Raw genomic sequence first — 25777 nt, forward strand, 5'->3', positions numbered from 1 at the left:
ACGTGGTCGCGTGTCGGTGGGTCGTTACGTACATCACCACGCTCATCCGCGTTTTTTTTTTTTTTAGAGCAATGCCTCTTATCGTATGTCGCCGCGTCGATGCCCAACTCCCTCCCATAATGCAATTAATGTTTTCTTTTTTTCTTGCGACAATTAGCGGCACAAAGTGCAAACCGCTTTGCGATACGTCATTTTTATTTCGCCCTCGCTGCAATCGGCCATTAGGCTATGCAAGGGTAACTAGTGTACCGAAGTACCCGGTTTTTCGGTCCATCCAGGACCAGGTTGCGTCGAAACGATGCACCGGATCTGCGAGCACGTGCATCCGGCAGGCTGTCAGCGACGCACGTGGTCGCGTGCGGATCGTTACGTGCGGCCGGGCCGCGCGTTCCTTTCCGCTCTCGTTATCCCGATAGCGTCGCTCTCGAGGTCTGCCAACAATGCCCGGCTTGCAGGGACCTATGATTTGCAGTTGGGGTTATAAATGCGTTTTATCACTCCAGGGACGATAAAACTCAGGAAAGTCAACCAGTAGTTCGAGGGTATATCTATATTTGAAGTTAAATAAAAATAAACTTCGAGCTTTAATTTAAGAAAATTGGCGTTTATAATTTTTACGACGGTTGACTGAGGTAAAACGCTTCTGTAGGCTTACTAGATTTTTTATTATATGCAAAAGTGTAAAATGTGTGTCGCAAAAATAGGCTCGCACTTTGCACTGTTAAGGTAAAGTGAAAACCCCCTGAAATCAGTCCATTCGAGTGCAACATTGTTTTTTCATCCAAGATCATCTAAGACTTGTCCTAATACAATCAAAGTTTGGATTTTTGAAAATAATTCTCTTAATTCAGGCCAGAACCAAAATGCCGCCGAGCTCTCATATTTCGATCAATATACAATTATCGAGGGCTCCGATATGAGAAACGAAAGGGTCAGGACGATTTTACGAGAATTTAGGACACTCTGGTAATCGATAAACTTGCATTTGAACGGGATAAAGGCAGAAAAAGTGTCTTATGCGCTTCTATGCTAAAACGATGGGAATACGAGGTCTCGGAGAGAAAATTTAATTGACCTGGAAATCACAGATGGCGCAGGGGGTCCCTCTGCAGTCAATTAGGGCCTTGGAAACCATGAATCCAGGGGATTTCTGGAGTTTTACTTCGATTTCTTTATAATTATTGTACGGAAACGACAGGTGGAGTATGCCATTTGATACAATATCAGGTATAATTCGACACGGCTGTCGATATAATAACGAAAGACAGCAACGTAGGTATCTAGAAAAATCTTTATCGATGTCGATCGAGTTCCTCGAGGTGTTTCACCTCACCTTAATTGTCGCAAAGAATGGACTGCATTATCGTTCCCGCTTGCCGACCAAGGCGAGCCGAGAACAAGGGACGACGTTGCACCGAAACCTCTTTTTACCGCTAGGTGCGTTTATTTCAAGGCAGGACTAAGGTGAGGACGAGCGATCTACACGACCGCCGTATTGCGGTCTCGTCCCTCGAAAAGTCCCGTTCGCGGGATTTGCCGTTTAAATTCTATCGATAAATCTCCTCTCCGGAGTATTGCCGAGATTTGATAAGTGACAACGGTAACTGGGGCGATGACGATTCGATTCGGTTGACAACTTACATGTAAACGGGGTATACGTTTCAAGGATACCACATCTCGCCTTCTCGCAAGTCTTTCTCTTTGGAGGTTTCTCGCGACCGTCGTGACAACTCGGTGTAACAAGTGCCTCTTTATCGTAACGTCGGTTTACTCTAATTAACAGCTCACTTCATTCATATAAGACCGATTACGTGACGTATTATACTCACGCGAAACTTGACTGCAACCTTATATCCTAACAGTGTACGAATTTTATGCATTTTTTTTTTTAACACTACTTTAGTAGTGGTAAATAGTAGGGTAGATAACCACGTACATTACGTGATGTATCATACTTACCGAAACCTGATTGCAACCTTATATCCTAAACGTGTGAATTTTATGCATTTTTCTTTTTTAACACTACTCTTTCTGGGATCGGATGTAAGATTTTCCAATTGAGGCAAGGAAACTCGCGAAATTCTCGACTGGCGAAGTACTATACGTTGTAATATACACGTAGATAATTACGTATATTACATGACGTATCATACTTATCGAAACCTTACTGCAACCTTATGTCCTAAACGTGTGAATTTTATGCATTTTTTTTTTAACACTACTCTTTCTGGGATCGGATGTAAGATTTTCCAATCGAGGCGTGGAAACTCGCGAAGCTTTCCCGACTGGCGAAGTATACGTTGTAATATACACGTAATAGTATACGTTGTAATATACACGTAGATAATTACGTATATTACATGGCGTATTATACTTATCGAAACCTGACTGCAACCTTACGGTCTAAAAATGTATGAATTTTATGAATTTCTTTTAACGCCGTACTCTTTCCGGGATCGGATCTAAGATTTTCCAATCGAGGCGAGGAAACTCGCGAAGGTTTCCCGACTGGCGAAACGTTTACTCGGCACGTCGAGGGGCGCCAACTACGTTGCTTTACGATCCCCGCTCGCCGGCATTCGGACTTACACCGAGGTGTAATCGAGGTGTAAGTGCGAGTAAAAGCCACGGCGAGTGTGAGAAGCGAGCCGGGTCGGGCCGCGGGCTAGAAAGTAGTCGGGAACTTATTGCGTTTACGTATGCCTCGTTTGCAATAACCGAGCCGAGCGGTCCGCAAAAGCGGAAACCCCGGCATTGTGCATTACGCACTTGAGCTCCCTCCGGGAGATGCGCATACTTCCCGGCATCCGTGCAAGGATTCGCCCGAAGGATTCTCCCTTAAATTCGAGGTTAAATTCCCGGAACGCGTTTCCTTCGGCCATCGGGATGGATCAAGAGACCGGCAGCGTCTCGGACAAGTGCACGAGCCTCGATCGGGCGCCGCGTCTCTTTACAGAAACGTAGTACTACCGGACATGTACTTTTCATTACATCTTCGGTACGTCTTCACATCTTTACGTCTCGGACAAGTGCACGAGCCTCGATCGGGCGCCGCGTCTCTTTACAGAAACGTAGTACTACCGGACATGTACTTTTCATTGCATCTTCGGTACGTCTTCACATCTTTACGTCTTTAGATCTTCAATACCGAAGGGAATATTCACAAAGAGACAAAGCCAAAATTATCGGCGGTCCTATTCTAGGGATCACGGGAGAGGAGACATTATCGTTACCCAAACATCCGATAAGGCAGAAAAAAGGTGGTCTCTATGAGGACAGAAAGGGCACTTACAAGGAAGGTATCCCAGGTCGATCTCCCCGATTTCATTTCTTTTATAATATGTTATAGTAGACTAAAAACCAAGCGATACGTATTTTTTCTCATCTGCCATGAAACACTTTAAGGGGGTGAAACCACCATCCAAAGTAAGGCCTGTGAGGGGTGGCACAGCCCTTAATTTTTCTTTTCTTAATTGAGAATATTATATTTTTAATTCCTCGTTATGAGAAAGCTTTTCCAAGTGGATTGGTTAAAAAATATTATGTTCTTGTGGATGAAACTGCCAAATCGCCCCTTGACGTGCCTTACTTTGGATGGTGGTTTCACCTCCTTAAAGTGTTTAATGGCAGATAAAAAAAAATACGTGTCGCTTAGTTTTTAGTCTACTATAACATATTATAAAAGAAAACAAATCGGAGAGATCGACCTGGGAGACCTTCCTTGGTAGTCTTCGATCACGGAATCGAGCAGTTGGCTCTTATTCGGAATACTCTAGTTTTGAGGCATACATACATATTCATCTTATAATAAGCCATCATACCAGGCTGCGAGGCCGATGAAATATAGGAAACTGTCAATAGTAGACACATTAATCTAAATTCCCTCCTATGATACACTTTTTAATGTATACTTTACGGCGGCTTTTTCTCGTTTTCGGCGCATCCCAGAGTTTCGAGGCCTTCTTCAAGAGACGAATCGTAGAGTAAGGTCAGGGCTGCAGGAATCAACGCGGGGATTTCTCTTAGGATTTCTTTGTCGAGTATGTTTAATCGATGCAGGCACGATGCCATTGGCAAAAACGGAGTAGCTGCTGTATTCAATGAGTAACGACCTCTGTACGATGTTCCACTCGCTTGGGGCGGTAGACTTTCCTTGACGATTATCCAATTTCTCTCGGCGTTATTTGACGTCTCTTCTTCCATTGGCGGTGGAGTCGTTCCATTCACGGTACGGCTCTCTCTCGAGAGTCGAGTTACTTGTTTAAATCTCTTGAGTTTATCCGTTTCATTTAGAGAGCCGATAGCTTCGCCTAGAGGCAGCCATTTTGGTGCAAAGGGAAACATTTCACGAGATCCGCGAGTACTTGCGAAGAGTATTTGCTCGTGAAAAGAGACGAGAAATAATAAAAAAATGACCCGGGATCGGAGGACTCCGTTATATTTAATATGAAATTAAATGAGATGTATGAAAAATGTATTGAGATTAATCGGAAGGAGTCAGTTGTGTGCTGGTATAGAAATATGAGAGACGGAATTATTGCCGGCAGATAATTTATCTGAAATAAACGGAGCAAGGTACTGTAGTCCTGAGTGGAAAAAAAATCAGAATTTAGATTTTTACCTCGAAGTAAATCATACCCTTAGAATCAGGCTCAGATTTTTCGAACGGGTATGTCTTCAGAGGGTTTGCGACAAATCATTGGTTGGGTCGGTTCATTTGTCGTCGCGCTCGAATGTATCTTAAATGTTTAGTACCTCTCTAGATTTCCCTCGCGACGTTTTACGACGTTTCATGACGTGGGAAATGTAGGTCGCCTGTCATGAACTACTTAGACATTCTGACACTTCGAGACCGTCGGTGGTCTCTAAGATTGATTGAATATTCCGATTGCCCTCGAAAAGTCATTACAGTTTCCCTTTAAACGCAACAAACCGTCTCGTTAAATCTTAAGCAGTTAAATAAAACTCTTAGTCTTTCCAGCATGTCAAGAACTCTTCAGAACTTGACTTTTGAGTATGTAGATTTTAGCGAAACCGAAAATCGTCGTGGCTAAATTATTCCGTGGTATAGGACAATTTGATGACATCTTTTGATTTTCCTTACCTATGCACCGGAAAAAAAAAAAAAAAAAAAAAACTGAATATTGAGTTAAATAACCGCTCATGTCAACAGTTAATTTTGACATTCTCTAATATCTGGTAAAATGAAAGGTAGCACTCGGAACAATGCGGACACATCTTGGATACACAATCCACTAGAATATGAACTTCTAGGCTCATGGCTGCACGTAATACATGAGAACATTCAGCATAACATAATTACAGCCATAACTCATTTTTATGAAAAAGCCAGTTACCTTCTTTGCGGTTAGCATGGCATCAAAGGCGCAGGTCATTGTTCCACAATTTCTACGGTCCCTCGTGGTCTCATTTGAATCTCCATGACTCGCTGGGGTCGGTAACATATTCTAGGAAAATATTGCAAAGCGTTGTTACGGTATCTCTACACCTTGCACCGACGTACTCGTTTTTCAGTTCGTAGGGGCAGTCTTGGTCTAGCCGTATCAATTGTTTAGGCAATGATCATATCTTCTAAACAATGCTCGCGTTTCCTCGCCTATGATTCTTGGAATAGGCCCGCCCATGAACCTCCGATAATTTTACCTTCGTCTTTTAATTAATTATTATTAATTATTATTATTTTAGTGAATTATTTCCTTCGGAATTACCGGTGGATTTTTTTGTTGTATAGGATGGGTGCACCGATACTTTAACACTAGAACTACAAAGACCAGTCAAAATGACTGCACCCACCCTAGTGGAGAAAAGTTTTATAAATATTTTACACGTTTTCATGTATATATGGAATGACCCTTTCGTATCACCTTAAAACCTCCACCTCTGGTTTCGGAGGCGCATTCTGCCAGGCGGTTGTCCCATGCGTGCAGGTATTCCCGCGGAATTAAACCATTGAGCTAGTTAAAAAAGAAAGGCGGCCTGGTCGGCTTGATTTCCGGTGAGAATTCAATCGAGCCCGAGTCTCTCGGCTCTCCTCTAATCGGAACACATAAGGCCGTTACGCAAGCAGGTCAAGCCGGCCCGACAGTGCAATTAAAGTGGCGGAGATAAAATCGAGAGTGTTTATTAATATCCGGCGTATAGTTTACGCGCGGCTATCGTATTCCGGCGGTGGGTTCAAATAAACAAGACCTTGAGCGGTTAGATCGCGTTTAATCCACATCTGATTTACTATCGGCTTTTTATCCCGAGCTTATCGGGTCGATACTGCAGCGCTCGATGATACCGGCCGCGCGCCGCTGGTGCGGCAGAAAATGAGCTGGGCTCGATAACGCGAATTCCGCTTTCGCGACCTTTGTTGGACTGGAGCATCGCGTTCTTACCGACATTGGTAACGTAGGGATCCTCGGGTCGGTACGTACGCTCGCCGCGAGATGTCGTTTTGGTTCTTTGGACGGCGAGGGAGTCGAGGGAAATTTATGGTTATTGACTACACCACGTGATCTACGTCGCGGGGGGCGGAAACGCGTACGGTGCTACTCCTTGCGTAACCACTGAACGTTGAGAATAATTACAAGGAATTTCACGCAGCCCCTTGTACCCGTCATGTTTAAACCGTATTGTAAGGATGTAAGTAAAGCCTTTCACGAAGTTATCCTTAACTAACGTCTATCGTAGTCGACGATGCGAAGAGGAAGTAAATATTAAATTTTGGAACGTCCCTAACGTTGATATCGCCTTAAGGTGACATGTAAGTGTGATATATACGTACCAAGAAGTTAACATATTTATAAAACTTTTCCTCCAAACTGGATGCACCGAATTCTCTGAAACTTTATATTTTTTTTTATATTTTTCTTTTTTGAAAATTGAAATTTCACGGGCAGTGCGTTCTACCTTAGGGCCTAAGTAATCACGTGTTAAAGTTTGGGATAATTCGGTGCACCCAGTTTGGAGAAATGTTGTATAAATATTTTGAAAAATTTTTTTTTATGTATATATCACGCTTTCATATTATCTTAATGGCTTGGTAATGGTCCTAAATGGCTATTGGGTAATGGTCCTAATATTCGTAAACGACTTCGAAATTCAGTCCACCGGACTCGTCTCTCTCGGAGTGTCGGGCCGAAGACGTCCTCGGGACGCCTGGCGTCGATCCCGACCTCGACGGCGCGTTCGAGTATCTCGGGAATGACCATCCTCCCTGTCTCGTCGCGACAAAAGGTCCCTTCCCGTCTCGGGGAGGAGGCCCGATTTCGATTCCTCGAGAGGACGCGTCTCGAGCGTCTCCTGGCATTGTCTAGCGTCCCCCGGCTCTTTTGAAAATGTTTCGAGAGCGAGTCGGCGCTTCTTCGTTTTCCTATTAAAGCGGGTCCGATCGATCGAACAGCCTCCGGCTAGGAACGAGGAGAAGTCGAAAATCCGCGTTTAGAGACTCCCGGACAATGGGGGAGTTATTTTAAGGCAAGGGTAACGATTCGGGGCCGAAACTCAAGGAATGCCTTCCAAGTTTTCGCATTATCGTCCCGAGAGTTTCGATACGACTTCCGATTGTTTAGCCGACTTCAGATCGATTAGTTCAGTTTACCGGAGGATATATAAAGATATGAAAAAGAGGGGGTGGCGCTTACCCGTTGCTGAAAAATCAAACTTCTTAAGGTGACGTGAAACACGTCGAGAAACTTGATCTAAGTCGGTAAAAGAGGGTCTTCTAAACACCTACGTCGCCGACATTCGTTTTTATATCGACAATCGTGTCGAATTATATTCAGCATTGTTCTAAATGGCATACTCCACCTCTCGTTTTCGTACAATAATTATAAAGAAATCGAAGTAAGACTCGAGAAATCCCCTGGATTCATGGTTTTTGAGGCCCTAATTGACTGCAGAGGGACCCCCTGCGCCATCTCTGATTTCCATATCAACTAAATTTCACCCCCGAGACCTCGTATTCCCATTGTTTTAGCATAGAAGCGCATAAGACACCTTTTTTGCCTTTATTCTGTTAAAATGCCAGTTTCTCGATTACCACTCTCTTTATCCGTCGATTCGATGATTAGCTCCCGAGCGCTTCGATCACTCGTTTAACCCTCACTTCGGAGACAATTAGAGGACAATTATCTCCAATTGCGCGATACGTCGTTACCCCTTGGTGTCAAAGGGTGGCTGGAATTATGTCCACCCGGAAGGGTCGTTGCTCATTGACCGTCCCTTGTGACTTAATGACCTCTCACCTTGGCGGATCTCCCTCTTCTACTCTTCTTTGCTTTTTTACAATCGGACTGCCGGAGCAGGGATTGTTTCCTTTGATGTTTCCTTTTAATAGGCAATGTTTCCCGAGCGACTTTCGGGGCCTCGGTCGAGTGCCATGGAAACCGCGAGTGGGCGTCCGCGCTCATGGATTGATCCACTCTCGAAAATAATTCCTCCCTAGGAGGGGGAAGACTTCTTCAAGAGCCCGAGAGGGATCCGATTGAGCCCAAATCTGCTCCAGGGAGGATTGCCTCTATCGGAGCGATCCTCGGTCTAGAAGAGGGTTTCGTTGATGCCGATGGGTTATTACGAAATCTCGATCTCGGATGATCCTCTGCGTCAATCCCTTAAGGCGTCGTTAAGGTGGAGTGAAAGCCGCCCCGGACCAGTCGATTCGAATCATTTTAAGGGACTTGCCCTGGACTAGCTGAATTCGAAACTTTATGGTGATATAAAAGTGTGATGTATACATAAGAAAAACTGATAACATTTATAAAATTTTTCTCCAAACTGGGTGCACCGAATTATGTGAAACTTTAACACGTGATTATGAAGGCCCTAAGGAATAACGCGCTGCTCGTGAAATTTCTTTTTTCGACAAGAATTTTGTACTTATCTCGGGCAAGAACCAAAATAGATATATATATTTTTTTTTAAATTAATATTTTTTTAAAAATGAAATTTCACGGGCAGCGCGTTTTTCCTTAGAGCCTCCATAATCACGTGTTAAAGTTTGAGATAATTCGGTGCACCCAGTTTGGAGACAAGTTTTATAAATATTTTCACTTTTCGATACATACATATCACACTTTGATATCACCTTAGGAGTCGCAGATGTTAAGGGAATCATTCAAAGAGAAAAGAAGACCGATCGAAATTGCATCGCGCATATATGATAAATGAAATCTCATTTAATTTACGATACAAGTACTCCGTTCGTTCTCGCGGTGTTTAGTCTTCTTGAGAGGACCGGAGGAACGGAGAGAGAGGATTTCTTTCAACGGGTGGACAGGTTGTTTTTGAAGCGACTTTGGAGGTCGATCGTCATGGGAACCATGGGCGGGTGTCCATGGGGTGTGCCATGGTTCGTCGGGCTGATCGATATGGGCGCGAAAAAAAGCTTCGCCTTACGGCGCGTTTCCCGCGTTCCGGGATTCCGGCATTCCGGCGGAGGTCTGGTCTAGACCGTAGACAGGTCGATATCACACCTGCGCCTCATCTCGTCGACTCGGCCATTCGAGGCATAATTTAAGGCAGTCGCCCTCAAACTCGAGGGCTGGACCTCCCGAACGGGCTGGACCGAGGGTGAAAGGATCTGCTCCGGTGTGGGGGAACCTTTATCTCCGGGGACGGAACGTGGAACGCCGGACGTCGGAAATCAAGGGGAGGAATCTTTTTCAGATTCCACCTCCCGACGCCTCCCGACGCCTCCCGACGCCTCCCAACCGCGATCCGACCTCCACTTGGAGGCGCCGCGGTGGAAAAGAAATATTTCTGGGAGCGACCTCTTATCTCGCGGAAACAAGCGAGGTCATTTTTGGAATTAAACGTTGGATCAAGGAGCAGCTCCTTTTCCCATTATCAGGCTGCGCGAGTATACGTACGTGGAACGCCGGACGTTGGAAATCAAGGGGAGGAATCTTTTTCAGATTCACCTCCCGACGCCTTCCGACGCCTCCTAACCGCGATCCGACCTCCACTTGGAGGCGCCGCGGTGGAAAAAATATTTCTAGGAGTGACCTCTTATCTCGCGGAAACCAGCGGTTGTATCGTTGCCACGTTTCTCCCTCCTATTCTCAGGGACGCGCTGGAAATAAGCGAGATCATTTTTGGAATCAAACGTTGGATCAAGGAGCAGCTCCTTTTCCCATTATCAGGCTGCGCGAGTATACCAGGAGGAAAGCTCGAGGAAGATGCACTCCACTCTGGAAGTCTTGCGTTCCTGCCCGCAAAAACGTATTTGGTCGAATCGATACGATTTTTCTTGGCTGTACGCTGGAGGGAAAAATGTCATTTTACCAGAGGAATATTTTATTTATTTCAAAAATAATTATTTGACTCAAGTTAATCGTTATAATTTCGAATAAATGGTGCGTAGAATTTATTCCAGTTTATTGGAGTCGAGAATAATTATTCTCTGGTTAATAACTTTCGGTTAATTAAGTCTAACATTTCGGTATTAAAGTAACTAGATATACAATTTTGTTCAATGAATCAATTGCTTCTCTGTGCCGGAAGTTTCCCTTGTTCATTCGAGCGGTGGATGTAAGAAGAATGGGAAGGCCCGCCATCTTTCGCTGCTGACGTTCTCGCAACTTATACACAAATATAAAAACAATTTCAAGTACACCGTGACGATTATGCTTTGCCATTTTGACGTCCTTAAAGGCAATATACGGAATAACTTAAAGATATCTATTTTGCACGCATTTTAGATATCATATTTTTAGGAGGCGTTTGTGAACGCGAGTGTGTGCGCAACAACCAAAGATGGCCGCTGCCAATCTCCTCGTCTGGAACCTATTTTTGTTCACTTCGCCTCTTTATTCCTAGATGCATAGTTTGAGCTCTTCCCGGCTCCTGGCCACAGGACCGGGAATTTCCCCGTTGCTCCGACCCCGTCCTTCGGGAGCAGCCATCGTAACCCTGACATTGTCCTTGGACGGCAAAGGGGTCCCTCTCCCTCTCTCTCTTTCCCTCCTTCTGTGTCGTCAAATCGATTTCTTTTCGCCCTCCGTGTAGTTTCGTTCATTTAGCACCTTGCCTCCGAGTAAATTGGTACTTCAGTGCGGCACGCGGCATATTTTATGAAGTTATTACTTCACGAATGAATAATAGATTAAGTTAAGGTGAAGTGAAACCCCCCTCAAGTTAGACTGGAATAAGATTCTTTTTTTAAGGGTACTGGATCGAACTGTCAGAAACTTTGACACGTGACTCGTGAGCACCTAGGAATTACCGTGACACTTTCTAATATTTTTAACTTAACCCAGACCAAAATCAAAATGACGTCCGATCAAGTTCCTTGACGTGTTTCACTTCGCCTTAAGGCACAATAAAATTCCACAGGCCCACGATAAAGTTGTACACGACAGTTTCTCAAAAGAGTTACCCTCCGTTTTGTATCAATTAGTATGTCTAATGAACAATTAAACTCAATTACGGACTAAGGAGGTATTCGGTAGTGCCGGAAAATGTCGAACTTTCCAGCAGAATTTTTTTTTTCGTAACCCTGAGACTATTCAAGGGAGGACAAGTGAATAGCAACAGGGAGGGTCCCTCCTCGTTTTTGTCACTTAATCGATTCCTTTCCTGTGTCCTTGTCGGCCAATTTAATTCATACTACGCATTATCACCCTAAAACGTTGAAACACAACGACCCATTACGTTACGGAGAATACTTTTGTAATCTATTGCGTGTTTTGCGATTACCTAGTATATTAATATTCACCGGCAAAGTTTCTTTTTCTTTACCGCATATTTTACAAAGAGTCAATAGCGTTTTACCATTTAAATCACAATAAGATCTCCCTTTGTATATTTCAGCCGATTGATTTCTTATGCCGAGAAGGTGAGAATTTCGCATTTCTCATTTTTGTTTCTGAATGATTAATGTGTCACTACCTTCAAAAGCGATGGAAACTATAATTTTCTTCAGGTTTCTCTCTTTCGCGCTCCGTGTTTCCTCTTTGCATAACTCTGGAAAAAATGATGAATATTAATTTTTTGGAGAACGACATGTATCGGAACGCTTTAAAGGATTATCTGCCAATATGGAACCTCCTCTTCTTTACCGTCGTATACCCGCGAAAAGTCAAGTTCAAGTTGGTCGTAATTCCTTGACTGGCGGTTTTTCTCGTGTAAAAAGGCCTGAAACGAAGCGGGACTTGAGAATGGGAGGTAAAACCGTTCGAGGCCGAACCAGGAAGCGGAACCGGAAGCTACGTATCGCGGAACATAACTTGTTCGGATAAAAACGAGAGACCCGATTCATTAAGAAGTCCGAGGCTCTTGAATTAAGTCGCTGGAACGACTCGGGGCCTTAATGAGATACATTAAGTCACGCGTAAGAGACCGCCGACACGCCTCGGGATTTGCAACTAAACGCGGTTCGAAGATTCTCACTACACTGATAAAAAAAAATATTAAAATTTTATGTAACATTTTTCTTGGAAGTTTTGTTCAGAAATGGTATATAATAACCTCATAGCATATATTCAAATACAATTCAAAACATATGTTATAAATGTAGTACATACGTGTAATGCATCTACAACATATAAATTCGTGTTTAACGATACTTGATTTCAAGCGTTTTTCATTTCTGCAGACAAACAAATTCGACAAACAAAGGTTTATGCGCACTATATTCGCAATACAATTTTGTTCAGTGAATCAAATTGTTGCTCATCGTGTGCCGTCCCATATTAAGTTCAACTTCAAAAACATAAATGACGTAATAACACCTCGTGCAAGATTTTGCGTCAGTCATACGTAACTAGATCGCGATATCAAGAGGCGTCGCGACGATTACGCCGTTGTAACGCCGGTCTAGCTTTATCGCACGTCGATGCTTGGTACGGCTGGTTCCGAGATTGCACTTGAGGGAAATGCACGCAATTATGGGCCGATAGCGCGGATAATAGTACCCGTGTCAGAGACGTCCATACATTGCCGAAGGACTTTAGAAACCTTCTAAAAGAAAATAGAAATAGCATCGATAAGGCGGAAGGTTTGTTGAAAGGTACACGGTTAAAAAAAATAATTCACAAACTTCATACACATTTAGTACACGAGATTGCAGTAAAATTATAAATTTGACGTCTTAATAGCGAATTAATATACATTTATTATAGAATTCTAAGTAATTAATAATTTTATAACATCGTTCATAAAACTTTTCTACGAACTGGGTGTCTCAAATAGTTTCATACTTTAAAGCGTGAATATGGAGACCCCAAGATAGATCCTGAAACTCGCGAAATTTAATTTTTTATAAACTAATTTTATAAATATCTATAAACAAATTTGAAAAGAATTGAAATTTCATGAGTTTCAGAACCTTCCTTAGAGTCTCCCTATTCACGCTGTAAAGTTTCAAAATATTCGGTAAATCGAGTTGGGAGAAATGTTTTATAAACAAAACCTCTTCGACGCCACTTTCACATCACCTTAAGGTTTGAGATAATTCGGTGCACCCAGTTTTGCTATGTATAGAGTGACCCTTTCATATCCCCAAAAAGCGACCGTCTCTCATACAAAAGTTAAGGTTAATATCTAATTTTTTAACGGGTTTTATCATATCCGCAAGGATTGGGCGGGTTGAAGTAAGATTCGGGAAGGAAAGCCAGCGACGTTCTCGCGTGTAGAAATCGTGACCCGGGCATTTTTACACGCTCTCTAGCGACGCTCGGAAAACGAAGGGAGTTCCTCGTTCGTTTCGTTAATCGAAGTCTCTCTTCGTTTGGGGCTTAATTTGCAGGAAATGTCCCTGTTTCCGCAAGCCGGAAAAGAGAGAAAGAGAAAGAGGGAGACGCGAAGGCACAACGTCGGGAGTGCATAGCGTGATCGGGAGGGCGTTAGCCTTAATCAGAAACGCGTCTACGAGCGAAAGTCCCTAGATTTCTCCCTAGACGATTCATTCACCCACGTGGTAGTCGCCGTCCAATGAATACCCATCCATTGTCGATTTCTCCCGATTATACTTTGGCATCCCAACGATTCGGCATATTCTCTAGATTTCTTCCTAGTAGAAAGTACCTAGACGATCGCGAGTCATGTGTCAAAGTTTCGGACCGTTTGGTGCAATACCCCTAAAAAAAGGTGTACTCGAATCGACTGATTTGAAGGGGTGTTCACTTCACCTTAATGTCTTAACACATTCACGTCATTTTAAATTCTATTCCTGATTGCCGCTGACGTGAATTCACGTCTTTTCAAATTCTATCCCTGGTTGCCGCTGACGTGAATTAACGTCATTTTAAATTCTATTCCTGATTGCCGCTGACGTGAATTCACGTCCATAACGATACGCGATACAAGTTTGCGGCAATCAGTTTAAGAATTTCATTATTTTCGCCGGTACTCGGTATTTCAAACGGAGAAAATTTGCCGCTCGCGAATGTATTAATAAGGAGTAGAGTCCGTTACCGATTAAGATCGTGATTGAAGGGTCGAATTCCTGGGGGGGAATTGTAAAGCTCCGCCGTCGTATAAAAAAGGCCGGCCCTCTTGTTCTTCCTTTCGTCCTCGCTCTTCCTCCTCTCCTCTCCTCGCGTCGCCTCGCTTGCCCCGCATCTAGCGCGCGCATGCGCGTCCGCACACGAACGCGGGAGCATTACCGTTGCGGTTGCAATCCTCGTGTGCATGTCCACCTCCCTCGGCGATGGCCGACCGAGTAATAATACCCTCCTGCCCTATCGTCAGGATCCCGCATGCATCCGTATACGAGGTGCCGACAAAACCGGCAGATCGGACTCGTAACGTAACCGGACGCTCCTCGTCTTTCCCTCCCTATCGCTCTCTCTCGTCCTTTCCATCCTTCGCTCGAGGAATTATACGGAAATTGCCGGTAGACGATTTTCTTCTCCGGGGTGGGGATACAAATGGGATTTCGTTTAGCCGATTTCAGTCGATCGGTGCCCTGACGGCGTGGCTCGAGTCGAACGTCTTTACCTCGGGTAAGCCTAAGGTGCACGAGGATTTCGGGGATAATATTCGAGAATTAAGGTGACATGAAAGTGTGATATATAGATTTCAGACAGTGAGAATATTTATGAAACTTTTCTCCAACACTGGGTGCACCGAATTATCTGTAACACGTGGTTGGAGCTCTCCAAGCTCAGTGCAATTGAAACGTTCCGAGGGCTAACGAGAAAAATGACTTCTGAGGTTCTTGGCGATTTAAATGCGAGGGAAATTAATTTTTTTTGGTGAAAATGAAATTTCACGGGCATCGCGTTCTTCCTTGGGGACTTCATAATTATGTACTCAGATTTCAAATGACGTGAATTGTTATTTGAAATATTTCGCACATTTAAGATTAGACGTTTCGTGAATGTAATAATGCAACGAACTCATGTTTCTTGTGTACTGAGATTTCAAATGATTCGGTGTACCCAGTTTGGAGAAAAGTTGAAGAAATATTTTCACGTCTTATATATATAATGACCCATTCATATCGCCTCTGAATTTTTATATTAAATATTACGCACATTTAAGATTAGAGGTTTCATGAATGTAATAATGCAACCAATTCATGTTTCTAACACACTTATCTCGAAATTAGTTTTGCTCCATCTTCTTTAAAGTCTAGTATCTTGATGATTATCGGGTCTAACTTGTAAAAAACGGAATGGCCGTTTTATTCTGAGCTCTTCCAGCATCAATTCAATTGAAACGTTCCGAGGGCTAATGAGAAAAATTTCTATCGAGGTTCTTGTCGATTTAGATGAGAGTGAAATTCTGTCGGCAGACTGAATGATTAAAAGAATAGAGTTTTGAGAGGGTCAACTGAGATCAATAATTTCAGCTCGGGGAGAGGATCCCTATGTTCCATCTTTCATCTGTCATCGTGAGAAAATGTAGAAACCTCTGAAGAAAACGTTCACATGTAACGATCACCCGATACGTCCTGCTTCGTTGATCCTTTCGTTAGGATGCTTTATGAGTTTATTTACAAGACATTTCTAACGAGAATTACAGGATATCTCTGTTGACCCCGTTTAAGAGCCCACTCGAGATGGCCGAGTTTGCGCCAGTTCCTGAGACCGCAGAAACGTGTAATCTCTTACTTATGCTACGGGGTTAATTGTAACGACGGTGTAGCGTCACGACACATATCCAGTGTTCATTGCACGACATTTGTGATTTTTCACGCCTCTGTTCTTTTCGAACAAACTACAGGTTTGCGGGACAGAAAAGTGCCGTTCTTCGTAAATGTGATACCGCCGATCGATCGGTTGTCAACCGTTATGGAATCGACTTCCGTCGTCTTTTTACCCATCCAGAAATGCGCATACTTTCTGAAAAAAAAAATATATATATTATCCTTGTACTTATCAGTACAAGGATAATATATATATTTTTTTATGTGTGTGATATATATATATATATATATATATATATATATATATAGCGCGTTCTCGCGCTCCAAAGAGCGAAATCGCATCTTTTACACCTGCCAGGGCGCTCTCCTCGTAATTGGCACGCGGTTTCTTCAAGGAGCTTCCGGATGCCGAGAGAACGTAAAGGGGTGAATACGTCAAGCTAAAAAGCCTGTCTTCGGTTTCTCGGATCGAACCGCCGAGCACTTCTTTGTAGGGAAAAACGACGTCTCCGAATATATCGGGTGAGGACGTTTCGCGCGATTCCCTTCCGCCTGCTTTACCTTACCCCAAACACATAGTTAAGGTTATGTGAAAGTGGCGTCAAAGAGGTCTCGCTTATGAAACTTTTCTCCGAACTGGGTGTACCGAATCGTTCTAAACTTTAACGCATGATTTTGATGAAATTTCATTTCCCAAACAAAGATATATGTGTCCTTGGTTCTAGTCGGGTACATAGAAAATAATTGTTTGAAAAATGAAATTCCATAAGCACTCAAAGAAGTACTAAACCGAACGTGTCAAACTGCCCGAAAATAATTGAAATCACGTGTGTTTTCTCTGAAAATACAATTGAACCATGCAAGGACCTATAAAGAATAATTGTTACGCGTGACGTCACAACGTTGAATTGGAAAAACCGTCACGTATGATGTTACCGATTTTCTCTTTAAAAAGCCATAAGGTAAATATAAAAAATTAGATATACACATGTCTTTCCCAGGAAAGAGATGCACGATCGGTCTCGTATGAAAAATGTTCAGGGCATTGTTCGGGAGTTGCAGAGTTTCCGGGCGTCTACCTCGCGAGTCTATTCTGTGTGTACGCGGTTTTTGCGAGTATCGCGTGTAAATCATGGCGGGTCTTGCCCGGGCCCTCGGCGTACATACGCTGTCCGATGATAATTGCGGCGCGTCTCGGCAGGGGCCTTCCGGATGCCCCGGCACCGTAAGAAGACCCCCGGCGTTGCGCGAGTCCCGCGAGTCGCGGTACGCCAATCGACCGGCAGGGGCGCTGCGAGCGGCGGCGCGCAGTCCCGACGCCGCCGAGGCCCGCCGTACGTCAGTCCGCTTTTCGACGGCGAGCCGCGCGCGTCCTCTCCGCAGTCCCGTCTCTGCGCATCCCTTCTGCGCCGTTTCGACTCGCGCGGAACGGACAGTCGTGCCGGACTCTCCGAACGACCCTTACAGGTTCGCGTTAACCGGTGCAACTCTGTGATTCTTCGTTTCCTACGTCTGTTGAAGTACGAGGAGTACGCGGTGAACTGTCGGGAGGGCCCACGTGGTCTCCAGGAATCGTCGCTCGTGGTATTGTGGAAATGTGGAAATCGAGATTACCCGATTGGCTGTGCGAACCGACCGATGTGTCTCAGGAGAGATTAATTAATGTCGAGCTAGATTAATTGAGCGATGTAATTTAATATAATGAATTTATATTCACTTTTTATGAAGACCGTTTTGCATGAGGTCGTTTTTGCGATACGTCGCTGTTATGGGGAAACAATGGGGGTTTGAAGTGTTTTTGTTTGTTCCTTTGGAGTTGTTCTTTGTAAATTGACTTACGGGACTCCAATAATATTTTTGGTCTAGGGAATTAGCCTAACTTCGGTGTCGACGTAATTGTTTTCTTTGAGGGTCTTAAATATAATACCCAGAAAATATTCTGCATTTAAAATTCCACCTGGCTGCATACACCGATAGGGTCGGAATGAAACGTCAAATTTATAATGCAACTTGGTTCATGCAAATACTCGATCATTTAACAGCTGTTCTTTTTAAATATATATGTTGCAAAATTATATTATTTGGGTTGTGCCAGCATGGATTTGGAAAATTATTAATTCGAATATTCGATGGTACTGTATAGGAACGGATTGAAAGCCTTTCGACTGAATTAATTACTTCAACTCTGATATTAGTTTGATTGTATTTACCGTAGTACGCGGTGGGTTTACGAAGAGGTAATTTCACGTGAGATAGGTGACTCGTTGAATGTCCACGTAAATAGTTATTAGTGATAAAAACTGTAATATGGCGAAAATGTAGTAAAAGTTGAAAAACCTCAGTGAGTAGATTTTTCAGATTGAAAAGCAAAGTTTGTCTCGCCTTTTATAGTTGTAGTCCTTTGTTTCTCTTCTGGTTACAAGAGGGTAATACCAGGTGCACCTATCAGACATTTCGGGGTTTCCATTTGACGGTTCTGCCGTATCGGGGAGATTGAAGTGATTCCGATTGACACAGATTCTGCGGTATATGGAGTATGGAAATGCAATGGGAATCGGTGGCGAGGGAAATAGGATCGAAAAATGGGTCAACTACGTGTCGCACCTTACGAAACGCGAGGAGGCTATCAATCATACCGTCGTTTCACCATTTCTTTTCATACGTGGCGTTTAACTGGGATCTCCGCAAAAACTGCTGGATTTTTCTTTACGTCTCGGATTTTTTTTTTTCAACGCTATTCACCTGACATAAATTCGATCTTTCCGAGGTGATTTAATACCTGTATGATATAGGCATATTCAACGTTCATTTCAATTCATTAAATATGCCTGAATGAAAGCTGGGGATTTTTTGTAGCGTTGAAATTTCTAATAACTTGGAAGAAAAATGTTGAAATTCGGCATCGTTATCGTAAACGCGGAAACTTCGCCGATATCTCATCTCGCTGGAATCTCTGAAGTGCAGAGGATCTTTAAGATTCCTTTTTTTGAACACTAATAATTTTTTTCTATTTTTAACCAATGTCGACAAGATTTTAAGTATGGAGTATTGACGTTACGAGGATTTATCGGAAATGAACCACGAAGCGATTCTTACTTTCTGCTAGAAAGCGAAGACCATGTCGCCCGGTCGACAAAAAGCTCAAAATACAAGAGGATAAGTTTGAAACAATGATATGTTTTCATACCAAAAGGCGTTTTACTTTATAATGTTCAAAATTGTCCTAACGCAATAATTGATGTCCATTAAAAATTATGCGCATCGCTATAAAAGATGACTTCGTGATGTTATTCTTTGCCAGGAAAAAAAAAAGAGGAAATGCCATTTTTTCCAATATCATCCACTATATTTAAAATTGGATCGAAATAGTTATTTGAATGAAAGAGAGGAATCTTGAACGTCTTGTATGGTAACCACAACTTGAAATGTAATTCACTCGCGTGGCCTTCGTGTGAATAAATTCTGCGCCTTGATGAAACAATGAGATCATTCCAATTGCGGGGTTGTAATTAATCGCTATCCCTTGTAATTCGTTTAACTGGTAACTAGGTAATTCCTTTCACGAGTGCGCGTTTTCCTTTTGAAATCCAAGCGCGCGTTTTCCTTTTGAAATCCAAGCGCGCGTTTCCATAGGTGGCCGGTACTCGTTTCTCGAGTCTTGTTAGAAGCGACTATTTTCCCTCTGTACGGGATAATGATAAGACTCGATGAAAATGATACCCGCACGTGGCGAGGAGGATAAAATCGACGAGAGGAATGCGCCGACGCGAGGATCGATCGATCGATCTTAATACATTTCTCACTTTTCTATTTGCAAGACAGACCCCCTCGTTATTCCTTATCGGTGGTTATCGTTATCACCTCGCGGGTCGGTCTTCCGAAGTTTTTCTCTCTCCCTCCCATCTCGTTGGAATTCACCGACAAACGAGACAACTGCTTTCCCCTCGACCGTGACACTTTTCATTGACACCGGGATGCGATCACGAGTCGATTTAGTGGGACATAAATTGCAGCTTCCCCACTTGCGATCAATTCCTTTCCGAGAAGAAATTCCTCGATCTCGGCGAAGGAGAGAGAGAGAGAGCGAAAGATCTCCGAAGATTTGATCCCACTCGTTCCATTGCGCCCCGTAAATACGATTCTACCGAATTATCTTCCGCCTCCAGCTGTTCTACTTTGTCGGCAAACTGATCCAATCGACTCTTTGCGTTAAAGGACCACCCACTGGGTTTCCGTGAAATTTCTTTCATCGAAAGCGATTAAGTTGACACGAAAGCGACTTCGGAGGGGTCAATTGTTTGCGAAACTTTTTACTCATCAAGAGTTACGCCGTTTCCCCACGACCAGCAAGCGTGTTTTTATTTTTTCTTGTTTTTCGGTGGTAATGCAAAGGTGCTTTCTGTAGATCCATTATAACGCCTCATCGTCATCTTCCATTGTAAGGGGATGAAAGTGGATCATTTCCGCGTCGTTATAACTCGGCGGGAAAATAAAAAATGAATTTCATCCCGAGACTATCGCGCGTTTTTGCGAGTTTGTTGGGTTTTTTTGCCGAGCAAGGGCGGTAACTCCTCGGACAAGTTTTTGTTTCTATTACCGCAAAGGTGCTTTCTATAGATTTATTCTAACGCCTCATCGTCATCTTCCATTGTAAGGGGATGAAAGTGGATCATCTTCGCGTCGTTATCACCCGGCTGGAGAATAAAAAATGAATTCCATTCCGAGACTATCGCGCGTTTTTTGGTCTTTTGCCGAGTAAGAAGGGCGGCAACACCTCGGACAAGTTTTTGTTTCTATTACCGCAAACGTGTTTTCTGTACATCCATTCTAACGCTCCATCGTCATCTTTCATTGTAAGGGGATGAAAGTGGATCATCTCCGCGTCGTTATCACCCGGCGGGAGAGTAAAAAATGAATTCCATTCCGAGCCCCTACTTGCTAGTTTGTCGATTCGTCGATTTGTCTTCGAAATCGTGCCCCGTAAGGTTGCATCCGTTTTCAGAGCCTCCCTTTCTCTACCTTTTATTCCCGTTTCTTTGGCGACGCTCCCGAGAAGCGTCGTTGGATATGCAGGTTGCACTCGTTGAGCCGCCGTCCGCGACTCTTGACCCACTAAACCTCGGTGACAGAGCAAGTTCCTCAAATGGGCTTAAGGGCCTCCAACTTTTGTCTTTCCCGAACTTTGGAATGCGTACTTATACGCCTCCCTATTTCCCTAAAATCCATTCCCCGGCTAATGGACGTCGGATCGATTTTAGCCGCGTTTTCGTCGTTTCGACTTATTTATGTTTACAGCTGATCTGGTCTGTCGCCTCCACTCGCTTAACCCATTTGCATCATTAGTGTATATATAAACTCAGTTCAGCACATCACCTTAAGGGGGTGTGAAAGCGGCATCCGAAAGCTCAATCGTTCATAAAACTTTTCTACCTCCTGGGTGTCTCAAATCGTTTCATACTTTAAAACGCGGAGACCCTAAGGTAGATCCTGGAACTCGGGAAATTTCATTTTGTTATATACTACTTTTAAAATACCTATAAAGAAATTTGAAAAGAATTGAAATTTCATGAGTTTCAGGACCTTCCTTATAGTCTACCTATTCACATTGTAAAGTTTCAAACTATTCGGTAGATCGAGTTGGGAGAAAGGTTTTATAGACAAAACCTCTTTGACGTCACTTTCACATCACCTTAATATTCCCATCGAGTGTGATAGGTATAAATAGTGGAATACAATTTGACCGATATTCCTGAGAATACCCTTCGCGGCTTTGCGACTACTCCTCGAGCCTTTTCACTTTCTCCGATGGAAAAAGCCCCTCCGGGCGTTATCCCCACACTTGGCGGCAATTGGGTCGGCTCGCGATTTCATCGCCAGGCTCTGCTGACGTAGTTTCCTCCCGTGAATCGACCACCAGCCGAGTTCCTGTTATAATCCCCGCGCCTTTAATCCGCGTTTCCCATCCGAATCTTTCCGGAGTCGGGCATTCTACCTTGCACCTATCGCTGACGCACCGGGACTCGGATCGAGCACTTCCTGGGCCCAATTATCATACCTCCGGCGTCCCGGACTACCGCGGTTCGCTTCCTCGATTATTCCAGGGTGGAAAAAAGCTCCGTGGGGTCCGTTCGGGAGCACTCGGGGTGCATCGACCGTGTCGAATCTTCTTTTCTTTTTTTTTTCTTCCCGGCTCTCTTCCTCCTCATCTCGGCATTATTCCCCGCTCGTTGGGAATCGGTTCCTGCGGTCGGTCCGCCATTCCCACGTGGCCAGGACTCTACTAGCTTGCTCCTTATACAGAATTCAAATTTCTTTATCTTAACATTTTCTGCTCTTTGTGTGCTAATTACGTGCCACATTCGCAAATTTTGTGCTAGCTCGGTTTTTGGGAAAAAAAATTCAATTTTTCTCTGGGGGTGCTGGGTACTAATAAAGCCAGCACCCCCACCATTAAAAAATGTGTTTAGATAATCTAAATTAGGTGACAACTTATCAGCAAATTATGTGCTGTCCGAAAGTCATATTCGTAAATTAAAACTTCCACCCTTATGTTTGAAAACCCACCCCCATTCAAGAATTCCACAAGAGGTAACTACCCGATGGCATGGACTTACGATTTAAATTCCAATGAGACCTCCTTTGCATCGCCAACGAATACGCGATCTCAACCTAAAGCCGCCTTTCCCTGAAACGATCCTATCCGATCCGCGGAGGACGCGGCTCCCGGTCGCCCTTATCCGATCCTTCCGATCTCTCTCCGGAGGATCGCCGGAGCGCGTATCCGCTCGCTTGGAGTTCGCGTGGAAACGCTCCTTCTCTTTTACGCGGCCCGAGCACCGTTTTTCTTTACGGATGCTCGGGAGAGAGGTCGTCGATTCTCTTCATACTTCGACTCGCAGTTGGGGGAACCGGAGAGAGAGAGAGAAAAAGAAAGAGACCGCGGAGCTTATGCACCGTTAAAACGCGAAACTTCTCAACGTCACTAAATGGGAAAGGTCGTCATCACGATAGAGATTTAAATGTTCCTTCGTTTGGTTCTTCCACATCTCACGATGTAGAGACGTAATTGTTGGCTTGTTATGTGCAAAATAAGGAGAGAATATTGCCGACTGCGATATGAGTTAATAGTCTGCAAATGCTGGATCGGTTATCCCTGATTTTTTAGTTGATCTGGTTAGATATGGTAATTAAGCGTTGTTATATCTCTTGTCGCGTATCCGCTCGCTTAGAGTTCGCGTGGAAACGCTCCTTCTCGTTTACGCGGCCTGAGGTAATAGTCTGCAAATGCTGGATCGGTTGCGGGGATTTTCCTCGCACTCTAGACGAGGTACACTGGGAGACATCAATGCCCTCCCATTCTGCACAGGCGATGCCGTATCTGCAGGGGAGGCATTCATGTCCGCCATTGTACACTGAGAGACATCGATGCCCTCTCATCCTGCACAGGCGATGCCGTATCTGCAGGGGAGGCATTCATGTCCGCCATTGTGCGGGGTCCGGAGGTTTGCCGAAACGATATATAAAGTCAGGATAAAAAGGGTGGAGGAAAAGGATTCCCAGGAGATGTACCTAGAGCTATTCGGATTTGCTTGGCGATCGTTATCCGCGTTTCGAGGGCCAACATGGCCGACACGTGTCGCGGACGTCTCAATTGGCTTCTCTCCTGGGGACCTGCTTAATATTGAATTCGCGGGCCGCGCCCAGAAGGGGTCGAGGTTTTACGGCCCTGGAAGAGTCGCGCATCGCGTGGTCGGGCGTTGAATAAATATTAGGCACGGGGATGAAGAGGGACGCAGGGGGACGCAGGAGGGATGTAGGGCGCAGATGTTTCGGGGAGCGTCCGTTTTGTGGTCTCTTTCTCTCTCCATCTCTCCCTTCTGCCCTGACTATATATATACGTTTATATCTACGGATTATCTGTGACTACGCATCTCCTCTCGCTCCCTCCACATCGAGCGAGGCGGCCAAAGCGTTAACACGTGGTCCTCCTTAAATCTAACGAAATCTGGTAGAAATCCTCCCGTCGGAAGTTGGAGCCATTTCCTTAAGTAAACTGGATCGGATCCCCTGTGGTCGCCTTCCTGATAAAGACTAAATAGGAGAACGCTCGTTTATACCCGCTGACTTAGTGGATATGTCGGCTGGGGGGAAAGAATAAACGTTAATCACGCCACCCCCCTAATTTTTGCCCTCTCCGTTAAATATTTCCTTTACGAGAAACGGCAGTCGACAAGAGGCCTCGACTTTAACGTGTAATGTCTTTACTTTAATCGAAAGTACAGCGATTGATTATGAACGATTTTTTTTCTCACGTTCGAAGTGCAAGGCCTGTAACACGTTTGAAATTAACCCTCGTGAAATTTCATTTTTTTTTCTTTTTTTTCTAATAAGTTTTACAAAGTCTCTATGAAGAAATTAAGGAAAGTAATTGAAATTTCATGAGTCTTGAGGACCTTCCTTGTACCCTCTATATTTATATTGTATAGTTTGAATCGATTCGGTACACTCAGCTCGGAGGAAAGTTTCATTAACAAGACATCTTTGACCCCACTTTCACGTCACCTTAATGAGCGTTAAATAGACGCAACGTTAACGTTTAAGGAACGTTAACATTTGATAAGGATAATGTGTACCTTGGACGCGTTACTTTGGTTCTATGCTTTCATATCACTACTTTGCGTTTATTAGGGTCGCTCACGTTTCCCCCATCTGCCTTCCTCCTTTTCGTTGGAAGGGTACCCTAATTTCGTTTATCCGGATCCGACGATATTAGGTGTAATCCAGACCATTTGCCGGGCCATATTTATTTGATTTAACAAAGCCAACACTGTGTCAATCTTGGCCCCAAAAGCCAGTTGGGCGAGCGTATTACCCGCACGGCGTGCGCATGCGCGTACAAGAGGGTTGCCATTGTCGCGATTGGGTGGATTGTCTGGGGTACTTTCTGTACAATAGAGGTCTTACTTTAGACATTAAGGCGATGTGAAAGTCTCGTCAAAGAGGTCTCGTTTATGAAACTCTTCTCCTAACTGGGTGTACCGAATCGTTCGGGACTTTACAATGTGAATATGGAGGCTATAAGATATAGACAAACATTTGTTTATAGATATTTTCGAAATTCTTTGTAAAAGAAGATGAAAATTAATTACCGTCAGGACCTTCCTTGTGGCCTCCATGTTCACGTTGTAAAGTTTGAAACGACTCGGTACACCTAGTTTGGGGAAAAGTTTCATGAACGATTGGCTCTTCGGATGTCACTTTCACATCCCCTTAATGGCAGACATTTCCAATTCCTCTATTATATGTTTATATATGTATATATAAGAAGTTCTTCCTTCTACACGGGCCTTCGATAGCCCAGCGGTTACACTCATCTCTCGGGTTTGAATCATGCTCACGAGAGATTTTTCGGTGCCTAAGGCACGGTCTGCCTGATAGCCTAACTGGCGAGCCCACACAGGCAGACCCGGGACGAAACACAACTAATGGGTACACACCACACCATCTCCACACCTATACCCAAACGTGGATCTAAAGTAGGACTAGGTAGAACGTACAAGATTGAAAGTAAGAGGGGAGAATAGGACCAAAATAAGCTTAAGTTGGGTTACGCAGGCTCAAAGTAGAGCTAAAGCATCAACCAGGAGAGTCTCGACCTCATACTCATTCGGACCCCTG

At 44.0% G+C, this 25777-nt stretch overlaps 1 protein-coding gene across 10 annotated transcripts in view; it reads left to right on the forward strand.

Moving 5' to 3' along the window:
- LOC105702741 (rap guanine nucleotide exchange factor 6) overlaps positions 1 to 25777 on the forward strand; it is a 142432-nt gene that overhangs the window by 55527 nt on the left and 61128 nt on the right. Inside the window, exon 1 of one of the 10 annotated variants that reach the window (XM_023432097.1) lies at positions 17588 to 17683. The exons of the other annotated variants lie outside the window; for them this stretch is intronic. The gene's annotated coding sequence lies outside the window, so the exon portion shown is untranslated. Of the gene's footprint in view, positions 1 to 17587; positions 17684 to 25777 lie in introns of those variants that run through there. 10 annotated transcript variants of the gene reach the window in all.

The sequence above is a fragment of the Orussus abietinus genome, unplaced genomic scaffold (assembly GCF_000612105.2).
Source record: "Orussus abietinus isolate OABI.00-Male unplaced genomic scaffold, Oabi_2.0 scaffold223, whole genome shotgun sequence".
NCBI lineage: Eukaryota > Metazoa > Arthropoda > Insecta > Hymenoptera > Orussidae > Orussus > Orussus abietinus.